Here is a 6,581-nt window from a genome sequence, read left to right on the forward strand (position 1 = left end):
ACGCGGCCTGAGCGGCGGTTCGCGGGGTGGCCCCCGTTCGGGCTCCGCCCTGTCACCCGCACCTCGCCCCTCCCCCCGCATCGTCTGGCAGCCCCGCAGCCCCGCGGCTGCGCCTCTGAGTCGGGCTTCCCGGATAGAGGCTTGTGCAGAGAGGGGCGGGGAGGTGGAGGCAGCGTCCCGCTATCGGGGACCTGGCGGAGGGCGTCGTCCCTTCGGGGGAAGCAGAGGACCCGCCCTGACCTAGCCTGGCGCAGCCGAGTGCGGCCCCGCCTGAGCTCCGCCCAGGAGCCTGGTCTGAGGCAGGTCCACTGGGGTCACAGAGGTAAGGGGGCTGGGGCCAGGTGTGCGGGTTCGGGGGAGGGAGAGTCAGCACCCTGACAGTTCGGGAGCGTAGGGCTCCGAGGGGCCGATGTTGGGAGGCAGGATGACTGGGTGCATCCTGGCCTCGCTGTGTGACCTTGGGTGAATACCTACCCCTCTCTGGGCCTCAGCCTCCTTCGTCAGTTGTGTGTGGAGGTGATGCAGCCCTGCCCCACTCGGGGCTGAGGGCACCAGCGCCCAGGACCATGGAGCTTGCCGGCCTTTCGTGGGTCCGCAGCTCCAGCCTGGGTTGGGAGCAGGTGCACTGGTGTAATTGAAGGGAGGGGTTGGGCCCAGCCGGGGCAAACGGGGCGTGGGGGGGGGGGGGGGGACGGGGGACGGAGGAGGTGTCGAGAGTCCGCCTTCGGGCTTCTGCTATTCTCAGCATTCCGCCCCGGGGTACCCCTCTATTAGAGCCCAGGGAACAGGAGACCCTGACGTGTCAGCCTGGTCCATTCCCTTCCAGAAAACCTGGGGATGGGGACAGGCCATCAGAGTATGCGAGGGGTGGCCCCAGTGGAGGTGGGTGAGTGTGGTGGGTTCCTGAAAAGGGGATGTATGCTCCCCACTCTTCCCTTCTCCCCTTCCCCCTCATACCCCTTCAGTAAAAGAGCATTTGCTTTTTTACCAGTAAAACCTCTTTTCACCTTTTCCCCCAGGAGATAGTTTGGTGGCCCAGATGAGGGTCTCCTGCCTTGGATAGAAGTTGTTTAAAAATACAGAGAGGGATTCTGCTGCCCAGGGAGGAAGGGGGTGGGTAGGGTTGGAAGGAGTGTGTGTGTGTGTGTGTGTGTGTGTGTGTGTGTGTGTGTGTTAGGGGGGGCGGGGGGGGAGACATCCAGGTGCCCACCAGGGAGTCAAAGGAGGTAAAATGGGTATGAGGGTCAGAGAGAAAGGAAATGGGCTACTCAACTCTTAGGTGCTGAGCTGGGGTTTGGAGGGGCTACTGTGCTCTTGGGGCAGGGAGAGGGTGAGACCTTCCTGAAGCTCCCTCCCCTGTCTCATGAGATTCTGTGAGCTTTTGACCTGAGGGATAGCCAGGAATAGATATATTTTTTTCTTTTTCTTTAGCTTTGGTTGTTTGAGTCATTTCTAGAATGTTTAGAGCCCCACTTAGACCCATCCAGTGCCTTCTGTAGGGGTGTTCTTGGCTGGTATTTAAGATTCCAGAGTTATAGCAATACAAGACTAGACCTGGACAGATGCGGGGGCAGTGACTGGACCAAGGATTAGGCCAGTCCCTAGAAGGTGCTTTTCTGGTCATATCTTTAGTTTTAGCTCATCTCGCTGTCACATGTCTCTCATTGGTCACTTGGCACTCTTTCCTCTGTGCCTGGTCCTGTGCTGGGCACTGGCTACAGACAAGGGGGATTGGACCTATTTCCTACCAAAGGAAATTCCTTCCAGCCTGGGTCGGGGAGAGAGACACAGAATCCAGTGACACTGCTGAGGGATGAGAGAAGTGAAGAGGGCCTTGGGAAACCAGAGCTCAAAGACTTGAACGGCAGGGGGACGAGGAAAGGCTTCCCAGGGGAGGGGGCACATGACCTGGGCATGGAAGGATAAGTCAAAATTTGCCAGGAGAGAAGAGGGGAAGCCCTTTTTCAGCAGAGAGGGTATTCCCCAAAGGTAGCCAGCAGGGAAAGCCCACTGCCCAAATTCCTGTAGATTCACCACTGAACAGCCTTTGCCAAGTTAATTTCCACCCCTGCCCCACATCAGCTGAGTGTCACAGAAAGGGCTGGAATGTCAGGCTCAGGAGTTTTGGGCCTTGAAGGCACTGGGAACCTTGAGAGTTCTGAACAGGGGGTATGACAGCTTGCCATCTAATGAGATTAATCCGACCATGTCGGTAGGGTGGATGGAACAGATCAGGGAGGGATGAGGAAGCCTGAGTTGGGGCCCAGGGCATGGGGGCGGGGCAGGATATTGTAGACACACACACACACACACACACACAGTGCTTTGGAGATGATGGAGATGAGTCAGGCTCCACCATGTAGGAACAAAGACCAGTCAATACTTAACAGAAATGCAGTGGGTCATCGGGAGGGACAGATAAAGGGATCTGGGCTTCCAGGGGAGGGATTGTGGTTTTCCTATGTGCTTACTATGTGGCCTGGAGAGGGTTGGGTATTGCTGGGACTCTCAGGCTGTCCTGCCAGCCGTGAGAGGTAGAAGCCAAAGGCTTGGGTAGGAGCAGCGGCATTGGCTGGGAAAGGCTAAGGGGCAGGAGGGTGGTCATCTCCCATTTGGGGATTCAGAGGCTGAGAGAGGTGAAAGAGCACCAACCCCAGGGGCCACCGTGGAGGGCCGTGGCTGGGCTAGATTAGAAGCCTCGACTCTTCTCCTGCAGGGCACATGCCTCTATGGGAGGACAGGTGGAGGGAGGGAAGGAGGGGGCTGGTGGGAGCATGCTGCACTGGTCCAGGCATGAGGTAGAGAGGAGCTAAGCTTGAGTTGGGCTGGGACTCGGGGCGAGACTGGAAACCAAAACTGGCAGTGAGGACTAATGGATGAAATGCCTTGTAGAATCGGTGAGATGTGGGGTGTCTCCCTGTCTCCTTCCCTGACAGTGTGGCCCAGGATAGACTCATGACGCATGCCAAGTAATTCAGGCACAGGCATACCTGTTTTATTACACGTCGCTTGATTGCACTTCATAGATGTTGTGTATTTTACAAATTGAAGGCAAGACCCTCCACCAGCAAAAATATTGCAGCTTGCTTTATTGCGATACTGGCTTTACTGCATTGGTCTGGAACAGGTGGCCCAGGAGGGGACTCATGACTGCCCCAGCCTTCATCTTTTACACCTGGACCCAGCCCCGCAGTGGTAGGTGGAATGGTCCCTATTTTCCAGGTGAGAAGGCTGAGGGGCCTGGCCAGGACTCGCCCAAGGTCACCTGGTGATTCTGAAGCAGAGAACTTGGGTCTTGTGATTTTAATGCAGGCTCTTCTGAGGGAGGTCACAGCTGCCGTTTGCCGCTGTTTGGCGTGGGGCAGCTGTCTCTTGGGTCAGAGCCAGAGTCCACAGGCCATCTCCCAGCCCAGCGCCTAGAGGAGTAATCCCACCTCCCTGAAGCCGTCTGCTTCTTCCTCTGCCAGGGAAGCCGAGTACAGATCGAATCTCACCTGCTGAGGCTGTGTTCCTCTGGCTGGGTGATCCTTGTCTTCCCCGTTCATGCGACAGGGATAGCAAGCCTTGTCCTGCTCCTTTCTGTGGCCCGTGATGGGGTCAGATGAGGTCCAAGCCCCTAGAACCTTTTGCATGAATGCACTGAAGACATTAGTGAGTGGGTTTGTTGGTGACCATAGTGGCAGCTGACTTCCGGCTGCTTGCATGGCAGTAGGGGAAGGTAGGCAGGCTTGCCTGGAGTGGCTAGGCCATGGACTATACTGTGGCTGCAGGGCTGGCCTTGGAGATCAGAGCGCTCACAGAATGGCCCCACTGACTGAACTCTCAGCTGCCAGGCACAAACCACCTTATGTGGTAGGTATCAGGTAGAACCATGCGAAATTGCCAACATCTGATCCTTCACTTTCATGTGGTTCAACCTGATATCATTCACCCCCATTTTACAGAAGAGAAAAGGGGCTTATGATGGGATTTGCTCAAGGTCACACAATGAGTTGCAGGACTAGAATAAGATTTGCTCAAGGTCACACTGAAATGCAGAACTCATCATTCCTAGTCTGACTGTCCACTTCTAGAGCCTTCCCTCACCCCAGAACTCTGCCTGCCCCATGTCCTCTTCCTCCACACATAATGTCAATATTTGATCGATTGAGGTTTCTCCTTGGCTGCCTGAATACAGACATACCTTGGAGATATTGCAGGTTCTGTTCCAGACCACCCCAATTAAGCCAGTATGGCAATAAAGCAAGTTGTAATATTTTTGCTGGTAGAGGGTCTAGCCTTCAATTTGTAAAATACACAACATCTGTGAAGTGCAATGAAGCAAAGTGCAATAAAATGGGTATGCCTGTACCTGAATTACCTGGCATCCTGGGTTGAAAGTATATTACATACTAAATTCACTAGCCTGGAGGGCAGGGTTAGGGGCTTAGGGGGATGGTCTTTAAAGGAGGTTGGTCACAGCCACTGCCTAGGAAATAGAGGCCCAGGGTTGAAGGGAGACCAGTTTTTAAAGATGCTTTCAAAGGCCTTTTGAGATTGCGCCTTGCCTTGGCACTCTTTGCCAACACCTCTGCCTCTACCATCAGACCGGATGCTCCTAAGGGCAATGACTTTGCTTCTAAAGTGAAGGGGACTGACATTTTCTGAGCACTTCCTTGTGCCTAGCAGCACCGTAAGGCCTTTATATTTGTCTTCACGACAACCCTGCAGGTGTAAACAGGCTCAGAGAGCATACGTAACCCGAACGGTAAGCAGAATGCATCCAGGATGACTCTGAGGCAGCCAGGCCAGTGTTGGGGAACCACTGATCTGTACCTAGGCTATACCCACAATCATCTCTTCAGAGGCACTCAGACTGCAGTGACTGGCATGGGAGATGCCAGCCACTGAGAATTAAGCCCCAGTCGCTTCCCTGTGGAGTTCATAGTCTGTTGAGAGAGACAGAGATCTAAATAAATGGGCCCATTGCATTGTAATACACACAGAAATGGAAGTTTGGTCTTGGCCAAGAGCTAGGACGGAGAAGAGTGTCTCCACAGGGTCTGGCACATAGTCAGAGTTCACAGTATCTGTGGCTCTGAACAAGTTTCTGGCACCTCCTCTAGGAAATTTCCGTCTTCGCACCACCTCTCCGTCTGAAGGATAGAGTGGTTTTTACTGAGCTCATAAGTTTAGTGAAACACCTACTGTGTGCTGAGCCTTATGTCAGCTTCTGCTTAGAGTGGGATTATACAAAGAAGCACAGAAATGGCCCTGCCTTCTCGGAGCTGAAAGTTGGATGTTCTGAGAGCAAACGGTACCCATGTGAACCAGTTTGAAAATCAGGAGTCGAAGTGGGGCAGTGGGATGAAGGCGTCCAGGGAATAGCCCACATGGACGGGAAGGGCAGAGGGAAGGCTATTATGGCTCAGGAATAAGGTGGCAGTAACTCACGCTGTCTTCCACATTTGCTCACTCAACAAATGCCTCCTGTGTGCCAGGCACTGGGCTAGGTGCTGGGGATACCATGGTGAATGAACCCTGCCCTGTTTCCTACCCTCGGGAATCTACAGGCACACCTTCGAGATGTCCTGGGTTTATTTTCAGACCATTGCAATAAAGCAAGTCATACTCTTTTTGCTAGTCGAGGGTCTTGCTTTCTTTTTTTTAAAAATATATTTTATTGATTTTTTACAGAGAGGAAGGGAGAGAGATAGAGAGTTAGAAACATCGATGAGAGAGAAACATCGATCAGCTGCCTCCTGCACATCTCCTACTGGGGATATGCCCGCAACCCAGGTACATGCCCTTGACCGGAATCGAACCTGGGACCTTTCAGTCCGCAGGCCGGCGCTCTATCCACTGAGCCAAACCGGTTTCGGCGAGGGTCTTGCTTTCAATTTATAAAAAACACAAGTGCAATAGAGTGAAGCAGCCTCCTTCAATTTGTAAAAAACAACATCTGTGAAGCATACTCCTCCATGATAGCACATAGTATAGCGGAGGAGGCTGACTCCATTCAAGTAAGCAACATAAGTGCTATAAAGGAGGATGGGTGCTCTGAAATGAACAGTGGGAAGGCCAGGCTGGGCTTCCTCAAGGAAGTGAGTTTGAGCTGAGGGTGAGCCAAGCAAGGAGGGGAGGGAAGCACACAATAACCCAAGGGAGGAGCTAGTGTGGACCGAGGCTAGGGAGGCAGGCAGGACGCTGAGTGTGCAGTCCTGGAGTACAGAGACTAGACTTTGTTTCACTGGAGGGATTTGGACCCATACACCCCAGCACTATAGTATGTGATCCCCACTATCATGGAGGAAGAGGCCACAGGTGGAATGGAGGGTGAGTGATGAATTCACACTTGGAGGTCCAGGGCTATTCTCATTGAAGACAGGGTGTTCAAGGTGGGCTGTGAAGGAAAACAGAAATTTGGTTGGTTGTGTGAGTGTGTGGTGGTAGTGGAGACCTTGGGGAATAGGATGTTTGAGGCAAAACGCACAGCAAACACAGAAGTGGAATCTTTCAAAGGTTCAGAGAAAGAGCAAGAAGTTGATTGGGGACAAAGTGAAGTGTGCAGGGGATCTCGGGAAGCCTTGTTGGCCCGCCCA

This window comes from Myotis nattereri (genome assembly GCF_964212035.1).
Source record: "Myotis nattereri genome assembly, chromosome: 9".
NCBI classification, from domain to species: domain Eukaryota; kingdom Metazoa; phylum Chordata; class Mammalia; order Chiroptera; family Vespertilionidae; genus Myotis; species Myotis nattereri.